At 40.9% G+C, this 11,428-nt stretch overlaps 1 non-coding gene across 1 annotated transcript; it reads left to right on the top strand.

Moving 5' to 3' along the window:
- Positions 1 to 9,798: 9,798 nt before the first annotated feature.
- LOC130964414 (small nucleolar RNA R71) lies at positions 9,799 to 9,906 on the top strand. Its single transcript, XR_009080509.1, has one exon. It is a non-coding gene; the product is annotated as a small nucleolar RNA R71 (small nucleolar RNA).
- Positions 9,907 to 11,428: the final 1,522 nt, after the last annotated feature.

The raw sequence follows: 11,428 nt of genomic DNA, 5'->3' as shown, positions 1-11,428 counted from the left end.
CCACAGAATGCAATTTCAGAAAAGGAAGTGATGAATCTTGAAAGAGTGAAGGCAGTCATAAATCAAAACAAACAGCTATACCATCAAACTCAGCAACAATTGGAGTCAATAGCTAGACAAATTGATTTTCTGCATTCTACTATAGTGAATGCACAATTTCCACCATGGAAGCCACATTCTTATCTAAGAATGGGGGATTACAAACATCAGGAACAAAGGGATTCCAACATAGGCAAACCCATGATCACAAATAACCAAAGTCACCGATCCAATAATGCCAAACAAAACCAATGCTCACAAAACATGCACCCTCAATCTCATAACAACCCACAAAATCCACAGAATACCTTTGCAACACCTACATTTTACCCACACAATACATGTAGAATTCCTTCGCAAGGTTTTCCACAGCCACCAGCTCATCTCATACATTTGAACCATTCTCAGAAGATCGCTAACTTGGAAATTTTAATAGAGAGAATGATGAAGCACCAAGAGGTGACAACAAAGAATCAAGAAGCTTCAGTCAAAAGCATTGAGAGGCAGATGGAACAACTGGCCAAGTACCTTGTAGAAATGGGTGAGAAGAGGGCAAATACCTTCCTCAGAGCCACTGAAGACAACCTGAAGGACAATGAAAAAGTTGCTAGGTGGGAGAAATGGAAAGAAATCATGGAAGGAAGTGAGAAGGCTATGGGAAAAGAAATAATGATCAAAGAGAAGCACCACAGAGAAGTTCCTCAAGAAGAAATAGAGGAAAGAAAGCCCATAGTGAGAGGAGGTGGTGCACGAAATCTTAATCCCAATATCAAAATCAAAATTTCTTATGATCTCGTACCACTAACCAGCAAGTGCACTGGGTCGTCTGGTGGACGAAATTGTGATCCATATTCTTTAAGTTGTACTCCTTGTACTTTTATGGAATTTGAAATTGGCACGAGTGGACACAACTCCGTTCAACTAACCAGCAAGTGTACTGGGTCGTCCAAGTAATAAACCTTACGCGAGTAAGGGTCGATCCCACAGAGATTGTTGGTATGAAGCAAGCTATGGTCACCTTGTAAATCTCAGTTAGGCAGATTAAATTGGGTTATGGTTTTGAAAATTAATAAAAAGAAGAAATAGTAAAAGGGATAGAATACTTATGCAGATTCATTGGTGGGAATTTCAGATAAGCGAATGGAGATACTGTATGGCTCAAGGACGCCTACTTTCCTACTGCTTCAACTCAATCCTTCTTACTCCTTTCCATGGCAAGCTGTGTATAGGGGTTCACCGTTCGACGATGGCTACTTTTAATCCTCTCGGGAAAATGGTCCTCTGCGGCTGTCACTCGCATGGCTAATCGTTTGGAGGCATCACCTGGCCGAAGGCTACATCCCATCCTCGCAGTGAAAACTACGCTCACGCGCTCTGTCACAGCACGGCTAATCACTGGTTGGTTCCCGCTCCTACTGGAATAGAATCCCTTGATTCTTTTGCGTCTGTCACTAACGCCCAGCACTTACGAGTCTGAAGCACGTCACAGTCATTCATTACCGGAATCTTACTCGGAATACCACAGATAAGGTTAGACTTTCCGGATTCCCAGGATCCTACTCGGAATACCACAGACAAGGTGAGACTTTCCGGATCCTCATAAATGCCGCCATCTATCTAGCTTATACCACGAAGATTCTGTTGGGGAATCTAAGAGATACACATTCAAGCTTCTGTTGCATGTAGAACGGAAGTGGTTGTCAATCACACGCGTTCATAGGTGAGAATGATGATGAGCATCACATAATCATCACATTCATCATGTTCTTGGGTACGAATGAATATCTTGGAATAAGAATAAGAGAGATTTGAATAAAAGAAAATAGAATTGCATTAATACTTGAGGTACAGCAGAGCTCCACACCCTTAATCTATGGTGTGCAGAAACTCCACCGTTGAAAATACATAAGTAAAAGGTTCAGGCATGGCCGAATGGCCAGCCCCCATGATCTGAGAACTAATCGTCCCAAGATGTCTAATACACTAGTAAAAAGTCCTATTTATAAATAAACTAGCTACTAGGGTTTACATGAGTAAGTAATTGATGCATAAATCCACTTTCGGGGCCCACTTGGTGTATGCTTGGGCTGAGCTTGATCAATCCACGAGCTGAGGCTTCTCTTGGAGTTGAACTCCGAGTTATGACGTGTTTTGGGCGTTCAACTCCAGATCATGACGTTTTTCTGGCGTTTAACTCCAGACAGCAGCATGAACTTGGCGTTCAACGCCAAGTTACGTCGTCAATTTCCGAATAAAGTATAGACTATTATATATTGCTGGAAAGCCCTGGATGTCTACTTTCCAACGCCGTTGAGAGCGCGCCATTTGGAGTTCTGTAGCTCCAGAAAATATATTTTGAGTGCAGGGAGGTCAGATTCCAATAGCATCAGCAGTCCTTTTGTCAACCTTTTTCAGAATTTTGCTCAAGTCCCTCAATTTCAGCCAGAAATTACCTGAAATCACAGAAAAACACACAAACTCATAGTAAAGTCCAGAAATGTAAATTTAACATAAAAACTAATGAAAACATCCCTAAAAGTAGCTTGAACTTACTAAAAACTACCTAAAAACAATGCCAAAAAGCATATAAATTATCCGCTCATCACAACACCAAACTTAAATTGTTGCTTGTCCCCAAGCAACTGAAAATCAATTAGGATAAAAAGAAGAGAATATACTATAAATTCCAGAATATCAATGAATATTAATTATAATTAGATGAGCGGGACTTGTAGCTTTTTGCTTCTGAACAGTTTTGGCATCTCACTTTTTCCCTTGAAGTTCAGAATGATTGGCTTCTCTAGGAACTTAGAATTTCGGATAGTGTTATTGACTTTCCTAGTTAAGCATGTTGATTCTTGAACACAGCTACTTATGAGTCTTGGCCGTGGCCCTAAGCACTTTGTTTTCCAGTATTACCACCGGATACATAAATGCCACAAACACATAACTGGGTGAACCTTTTCAGATTGTGACTCAGCTTTGCTAGAGTCCCCAGTTAGAGGTGTCCAGAGCTCTTAAGCACACTCTTTTGCTTTGGATCACGACTTTAACCACTCAGTCTCAAGCTTTTTCACTTGGACCTTCATGACACAAGCACATGGTTAGGGACAGCTTGATTTAGCCGCTTAGGCCTGGATTTTATTTCCTTGGGCCCTCCTATCCATTGATGCTCAAAGCCTTGGATCCTTTTTACCCTTGCCTTTTGGTTTTAAGGGCTATTGGCTTTTTCTGCTTGTTTTTTTCTTTTTCTTTCTATTTTTTTTCGCCAATTTTTTTTTTCGCCATTCACTGCTTTTTTTTCGCCAATTTTTTTTTTCGCCATTCACTGCTTTTTCTTGCTTCAAGAATCAATTTCATGATTTTTCAGATCATCAATAACATTTTTCTTTGTTCATCATTCTTTCAAGAGCCAACAGTTTTAACATTCATAAACAACAAGATCAAAAGACATATGCACTGTTCAAGCATTCTGGTGCGCGAAATTATGAACAATACTTTTCACAACTCTCATAATCCCTGGTCATGAACTCCAAAAATTTGGTGGTTCAATTCCATGGCATTACACAACTTCGCACAACTAACCAGCAAGTGCACTGGGTCGTCCAAGTAATACCTTACGTGAGTAAGGGTCGATCCCACGGAGATTGTTAGCATTGAAGCAAGCTATGGTCATCTTGTAAATCTTAGTCAGGCAAACTCAAATGTATATGATGATGAACGAAAATAATATAAAAGATAAAGATAGTGATACTTATGTATATCATTGGTGTAAGAGCTTCAGACAAGCGTATGAAGATGCCTTCCCTTCCGTCTCTCTGCTTTCCTACTGCCTTCATCCAATCCTTCTTACTCCTTTCCATGGCAAGCTTGTGTAGGGTTTCACCATTGTCAGTGGCTACCTCCCATCCTCTCAGTGAAAGCGATTGCATATGTCCTGTCACGGCATAGCGGAATTCAGCTGTCGGTTCTCGGTCAGGCCGGAATAATATCCATTGATACTTTTGCGTCTGTCACCAACGCCCTAGCCTGCTAGGAGTTTGAAGCATGTCACAGTCATTCAGTCATTGAATCCTACTCAGAATACCACATACAAGGTTAGACCTTCCGGATTCTCTTGAATGCTGCCATCAGTTCTTGCCTATACCACGAAGACTCTGATCTCACGGAATGGTTGGCTCGTTTGTCAGGCGAGCACTCGGTTGTCAGGCGATCAACCATGCATCGTGCAATCAGGAATCCAAGAGATATTCACTAAGCCTCAGATGCTTGTAGAACAAGAATGGTTGTCAGTCACCTTGTTCATGGGTGAGAATGGTGATGGGCGTCAATCATCACCTTCATCAAGTTGAAGAACAAGTGATATCTTGGACAAAGAACAAGTGGAATTGAATGGAAGAACAATAGTAATTGCATTAATACTCGAGGTACAGCAGAGCTCCACACCTTAATCTATGGTGTGTAGAAACTCCACCGTTGAAAATACATAAGAACAAGGTCTAGGCATGGCCGAATGGCCAGCCTCCCAAAGGTCTAAGATAGCATAAAACGAAGATAGCTACCCAAAAGTCTCTCTAAATACAATAGTAAAAGGTCCTACTTATAGAAAACTAGTATATAGATGAGTAAATGACATAAAAATCCACTTCCGGGCCCACTTGGTGTGTGCTTGGGCTGAGCAATGAAGCTTTTTCGTGTAGAGACTCTCCTTGGAGTTAAACGCCAGCTTTAGTGCCAGTTTGGGCGTTTAACTCCCAATTAGGTGCCAGTTCCGGCGTTTAACGCTGGAATTTCTTGAGGTGACTTTGAACGCCGGTTTGGGCCATCAAATCTTGGGCAAAGTATGGACTATTATATTGCTGGAAAGCCCAGGATGTCTACTTTCCAACGCCGTTGAGAGCGCGCCAATTGGGCTTCTGTAGCTCCAGAAAATCCACTTCGAGTGCAGGGAGGTCAGAATCCAACAGCATCTGCAGTCCTTTTGAGTCTCTGGATCAGATTTTTGCTCAGGTCCCTCAATTTCAGCCAGAAAATACCTGAAATCACAGAAAAACACACAAACTCATAGTAAAGTCCAGAAAGTGAATTTTAACTAAAAACTAATAAAAATATACTAAAAACTAACTAGATCATACTAAAAATATACTAAAAACAATGCCAAAAAGCATACAAATTATCCGCTCATCACAACACCAAACTTAAATTGTTGCTTGTCCCCAAGCAACTGAAGATCAAATAAGATAAAAAGAAGAGAATATGCAATGAACTCCAAAAACATCTATGAAGATCAGTATTAATTAGATGAGCGGGGCTTTTATTTTTTTGCCTCTGAATAGTTTTGGCATCTCACTCTATCCCTTGTAATTCAGAATGATTGGCTTCTTTAGGAACTCAGAATCCAGATAGTGTTAATGATTCTCCTAGTAAAGTATGATGATTCTTGAACATAGCTATTTCTTGAGTCTTGGCCGTGACCCAAAGCACTCTGTCTTCCAGTATTACCACCGGATACATACATGCCACAGACACATAATTGGGTGAACCTTTTCAGATTGTGACTCAGCTTTGCTAAAGTCCCCAATTAGAGGTGTCCAGGGTTCTTAAGCACACTCTTATTTGCCTTGGATCACAACTTTATTTCTTTCTTTTTCTTTCTTTTTTTTTCGGTTTTTTTTTTTCGTTTGCTTTTTCTCTTTTTTTTTCTGCTTTTTCTTGCTTCAAGAATCATTTTTAATGATTTTTCAGATCCTCAGTAACATGTCTCCTTTTCATCATTCTTTCAAGAGCCAACATTCATGAACCACAAGTTCAAAAGACATATGCACTGTTCAAGCATACATTCAGAGAACAAAAGTGTTGCCACCACATCAAAATAATTAAACTATTATAAAATTCAGAATTCATGCAATTCTTTCCTTTTCAATTAAGCACATTTTTATTCAAGAAAGGTGATGGATTCATAGGACATTCATAACTTTAAGGCATAGACACTAAGACACTAATGATCACAATACACAAACATGGACAAACATAAAGCATAAAAATCGAAAAACAGAAGAATAAAGAACAAGGAAATCAAGGAACGGGTCCACCTTAGTGATGGCGGCTCTTTCTTGCTCTTGAAGATCCTATGGAGTGCTTGAGCTCCTCAATGTCTCTTCCTTGTCTTTGTTGCTCCTCCCTCATGATTCTTTGGTCTTCTCTAATTTCATGGAGGAGAATGGAGTGTTCTTGATGCTCCACCCTTAGTTGTCCCATGTTGGAACTCAATTCTCCTAGGGAGGTGTTTAATTGCTCCCAATAATTTTGTGGAGGAAAGTGCATCCCTTGAGGAATCTCAGGGATCTCATGGTGAGAGGGGTCTCTTGTGTACTCCATCCTTTTCTTGGTGATGGGCTTGTCCTCATCAATGGGGGTATCTCCCTCTATGTCAACTCCAACTGAATAACAGAGGTGACAGATGAGATGAGGAAAGGCTAACCTTGCCAAAGTGGAGGTCTTGTCCGCCACCTTGTAGAGTTCTTGGGCTATGACCTCATGAACTTCTATTTCTTCTCCAATCATGATGCTATGGATCATGATAGCCCGGTCTATGGTAACTTCGGACCGGTTGCTAGTGGGAATGATTGAGCGTTGTATGAATTCTAACCATCCTCTAGCCACGGGCTTGAGGTCATGCCTTCTCAATTGGACCGGCTTGCCTCTTGAATCTCTCTTCCATTGTGCACCCTCTTCACATATAACTGTGAGGACTTGGTCCAACCTTTGATCAAAGTTGACCCTTCTTGTGTAAGGGTGTTCATCTCCTTGCATCATAGGCAAGTTGAACGCCACCCTCACACTCTCTGGACTGAAATCCAAGTATTTCCCCCGAACCATAGTAAGATAATTCTTTGGATCCGGGTTCACACTTTGATCATGGTTCTTGGTGATCCATGCATTGGCATAGAACTCTTGAACCATCAAGATTCCGACTTGTTGAATGGGGTTGGTAAGTACTTCCCAACCTCTTCTTCGGATCTCATGTCGGATCTCCGGGTATTCACCCTTTTTGAGTGAAAAGGGGACCTCGGGGATCACCTTCTTCAAGGCCACAACTTCATAGAAGTGGTCTTGATGCACCCTTGAGAGGAATCTATCCATCTCCCATGACTCGGAGGTGGAAGCTTTTGCCTTCCCTTTCCTCTTTTTAGAGGTTTCTCCGGCCTTGGATGCCATAAATGGTTATGGAAAAACGAAAAAGCAACGCTTTTACCACACCAAACTTAAAATGTTTGCTCGTCCTCGAGCAAAAGAAGAAAGAAGAGAGTAGAAGAAGAAGAAATGAGGAAGAGGGGAAGGTGGTGTGTTCGGCCAAGAAGGGGAAGAAGGGGTGTTTAGGTTGTGTGAAATGAAGGTTTGAAGAAGGGTATATATAGGAGAGAGGGGGTAATGGTTCGGCCATTATGGGTGGGTTTGGGAGGGAAAGTGGTTTGAATTTGAAGGGTGAGGTTGGTGGGGTTTTATGAAGGATGGATGTGAGTGGTGAAGAGAAAGATGGGATTTGATAGGTGAAGGGTTTTTTGGGGAAGAGGTATTGAGGTGATTGGTGAATGGGGGAAGAAGAGAGAGATTGATGGTGGGGTCCTGTGGGGTCCACAGATCCTGTGGTGTCAAGGAAAAGTCATCCCTGCACCAAATGTTGCTCAAAATCACGTTTTGAGCTATTTCTGGCGTTAAACGCCGGGCTGGTGCCCATTCCTGGCATTTAACGCCAGGTTGTTGCCCTTTACTGGCGTTTAACGCCAGTCTGGTGCCCCTTTCTGGCGTTAAACGTCCAGAATGGTGCCAGACTGGGCGTTAAACGCCCAACAGCTAGCATTACTGGCGTTTGAACGCCAGCTTCTTCTCCTCCAGGGTGTGCTGTTTTTCTTCCTGTTTTTCATTCTGTTTTTGCTTTTTTCATTGTTTTTGTGACTTCTTATGATCATCAACCTACAAAAAAAGATAAAATAACAAAAGAAAATAGTTAACTATAAAACATTGGGTTGCCTCCCAACAAGCGCTTCTTTAATGTCATTAGCTTGACAGAGGACTCTCATGGAGCCTCAGAGATACTCAGAACCGTGTTGGAACCTCCCAACACCAAACTTAGAGTTTGAATGTGGGGGTTCAACACCAAACTTAGAGTTTGGTTGTGGCCTCCCAACACCAAACTTAGAGTTTGACTGTGGGGGCTCTGCTTGGCTCTGTTTTGAGAGAAGCTCTTCATGCTTCCTCTCCATGATGATAGAGGGATGTCCTTGGGCCTTAAACACCAAGGATGATCAACTCTCCTCTATCAACATCAATCACAGCCTTTGCTGTGGCTAGGAAGGGTCTGCCAAGGATGATGGATTCATCCATGCACTTCCCAGTCTCTAGGACTATGAAATCAGTAGGGATGTAATGGTCTTCAATCTTCACCAAAACATTCTCTACAAGTCCATGAGCTTGTTTTCTTGAATTGTCTGCCATCTCTAATGAGATTCTTGCAGCTTGCACCTCAAAGATCCCTAATTTCTCCATTACAGAGACGGGCATGAGGTTTACACTTGACCCTAAGTCACACAAGGCCTTCTTGAAGGTCATGGTGCCTATGGTACAAGGTATAGAAAACTTCCCAGGATCTTGCCTCTTTTGAGGCAGTTTCTGCCTAGACAAGTCATCCAGTTCTTTGGTGAGCAAAGGTGGTTCATCCTCCCAAGTCTCATTTCCAAATAACTTGTCATTTAGCTTCATGATTGCTCCAAGGTATTTAGCAACTTGCTCTTCAGTGACATACTCATCCTCTTCAGAGGAAGAATACTCATCAGAGCTCATGAATGGCAGAAGTAAGTCCAATGGAATCTCTATGGTCTCATTTTGAGCCTCAGATTCCCATTGTTCCTCATTGAGGAACTCAGAGGAGATTGGTACACGCCCACTGAGGTCTACCTCAGTGGCGTCCTCCTCCTCTCTTTCCTCTCCATATTCGGCCATGTCTATGGCTTTGCACTCTCCTTTTGGATTTTCTTCTGTATTACTTGGGAGAGTGCTAGGAGGGAGTTCAGTAACTTTCTTGCTCAGCTGACCCACTTGTCCTTCCAAATTTCTGATGGAGGACCTTGTTTCATTCATGAAACTTTGAGTGGTCTTTATTAGATCAGAGACCATTGTTGCTAAGTCAGAAGTATTCTACTTAGAACTCTCTGTCTGTTGCTGAGAAGATGATGGAAAAGGCTTGCTATTGCTAAACCTGTTTCTTCCACCATTATTGTTATTGAAACCTTGTTGCGGTCTCTCTTGATTCTTCCATGAGAGATTTGGGTGATTTCTCCATGAAGAATTATAGGTGTTTCCATAGGGTTCTCCTAGGTAATTCACCTCTTCCATGGAAGGGTTCTCAGGATCATAAGCTTCTTCCTCAGATGAAGCATCCTTAGTACTGTTTGGTGCATTCTGCATTCCAGACAGACTTTGAGAAATCAAATTGACTTGTTGAGTCAATATCTTGTTCCGAGCCAATATGGCATTCAGAGTGTCAATCTCAAGAACTCCTTTCTTCTGACTAGTCCCATTGTTCACAGGATTCCTTTCAGAAGTGTACATGAATTGGTTATTTGCAACCATTTCAATCAATTCTTGAGCTTCTGCAGGTGTCTTCTTCAGATGAAGAGATCCTCCAGCAGAGCTATCCAAGGACATCTTAGATAGTTCAGAGAGACCATCATAGAAAATACCTATGATGCTCCATTCAGAAAGCATGTCTGAGGGACATCTTCTGATTAATTGTTTGTATCTTTCCCAAGCTTCATAGAGGGATTCTCCATCCTTCTGTCTGAAGGTTTGGACTTCCACTCTAAGCTTACTCCATCTTTGTGGTGGAAAGAACTTTGCCAAGAAGGCATTGACTAGCTTTTCCCAAGAGTCCAGGCTTTCTTTAGGTTGAGAATCCAACCATATTCTAGCTCTGTCTCTTACAGCAAAAGGGAATAGCATCAGTCTGTAGACCTCAGGGTTAACCCCATTAGTCTTGACTGTGTCACAGATTTGCAAGAATTCAGCTAAGAACTGATGAGGATCTTCCATTGGAAGTCCATGGAACTTGCAATTCTGTTGCATTAGAGAAACTAATTGAGGCTTAAGCTCAAAGTTGTTTGCTCCAATGGCAGGGATAGAGATGCTTCTCCCATAAAAATCAGGAGTAGGTGCAGTGAAGTCACCCAGCACCTTCCTTGCATTGTTGGCATTGTTATTGTTTTCGGCTGCCATGTGTTCTTCTTCTTTGAAGAATTCGGTCAGGTCCTCTAAAGAGAGTTGTGCCTTGGCTTCTCTTAGCTTTCTCTTCAAGGTTCTCTCGGGTTCAGGGTCAGCTTCAACAAGAATGCCTTTGTCTCTGCTCCTGCTCATATGAAAGAGAAGAGAACAAGAGAAATGTGGAATCCTCTATGTCACAGTACAGAGATTCCTTGAAGTGTCAGAGGAAAAGAAAAATAGAAGAAAAGAAGGTAGAAGAATTCGAACTTGATTAGTTAGAGTTCGAATTGTGCATTAAGAAGGAGTAGTACTCCATAAATAGAAGGATGTGAGAAGGAGGGAAGAGGATTTTCGAAAATTAATTAGAAAGATGTTAAAAACATTTTAAAAATTGATTGATAATTTTCGAAAATTGGAAGTGGGGAAGAATTGAAGTGATTTTTGAAAAAGATTTTGAAATTAGAAGTCAAAAAGATTTGATTGAAAACTATTTTGAAAAGGATGAGGTTAAAAAGATTTGATTGAAAAGTTATGGTTTTAAAAAGATGTGATTGAGAAGATATGAATTGAAAACAATTTGAAAAGATATGAATTTAAAAAAAATATTTATGACTTGCCTAACAAGAAAAGATAAGATTCAAACATAAAACCTTTCTTAATAGAAAAGGCAAAAAATGTTCAATCAAATCATTAATTGTTGGTAAGTATCTTTGAAAAGGGAAAGAAATTGATTTTGAAAACATTTGATTGAAAAGATATGATTTGAAAAAGATTTGGTTTTGAAAAACTTTGAAAACTTGAAAAAAAATTGATTTTGAAAACAAAATCTTCCCCCTAGCACCATCCTGGCGTTAAACGCTCAGAATGGTATACATTCTGGCGTTTAACGCCCAAAATGCTACCTCTTTGGGCGTTAAACGCCCAACCAGGTACCCTGGCTGGCGTTTAAACGCCAGTCTGTCTTCTTCACTGGGCATTTCTGAATGCTCAGCTTTTTCTGTATAATTCCTCTGCAACATGTTCTGAATCTTCAATTCTTTATATCATTGACTTGAAAAGACACAAATTAAAAATATTTTTGGATTTTTAATAATCAAAATGCAACAGGAATCAATTAACAATGCATGCAAGA

Source organism: Arachis stenosperma, chromosome 2, assembly GCF_014773155.1.
Source record: "Arachis stenosperma cultivar V10309 chromosome 2, arast.V10309.gnm1.PFL2, whole genome shotgun sequence".
NCBI classification, from domain to species: Eukaryota; Viridiplantae; Streptophyta; class Magnoliopsida; order Fabales; family Fabaceae; genus Arachis; species Arachis stenosperma.
This window is presented reverse-complemented; position numbering and strand designations above follow the sequence as displayed.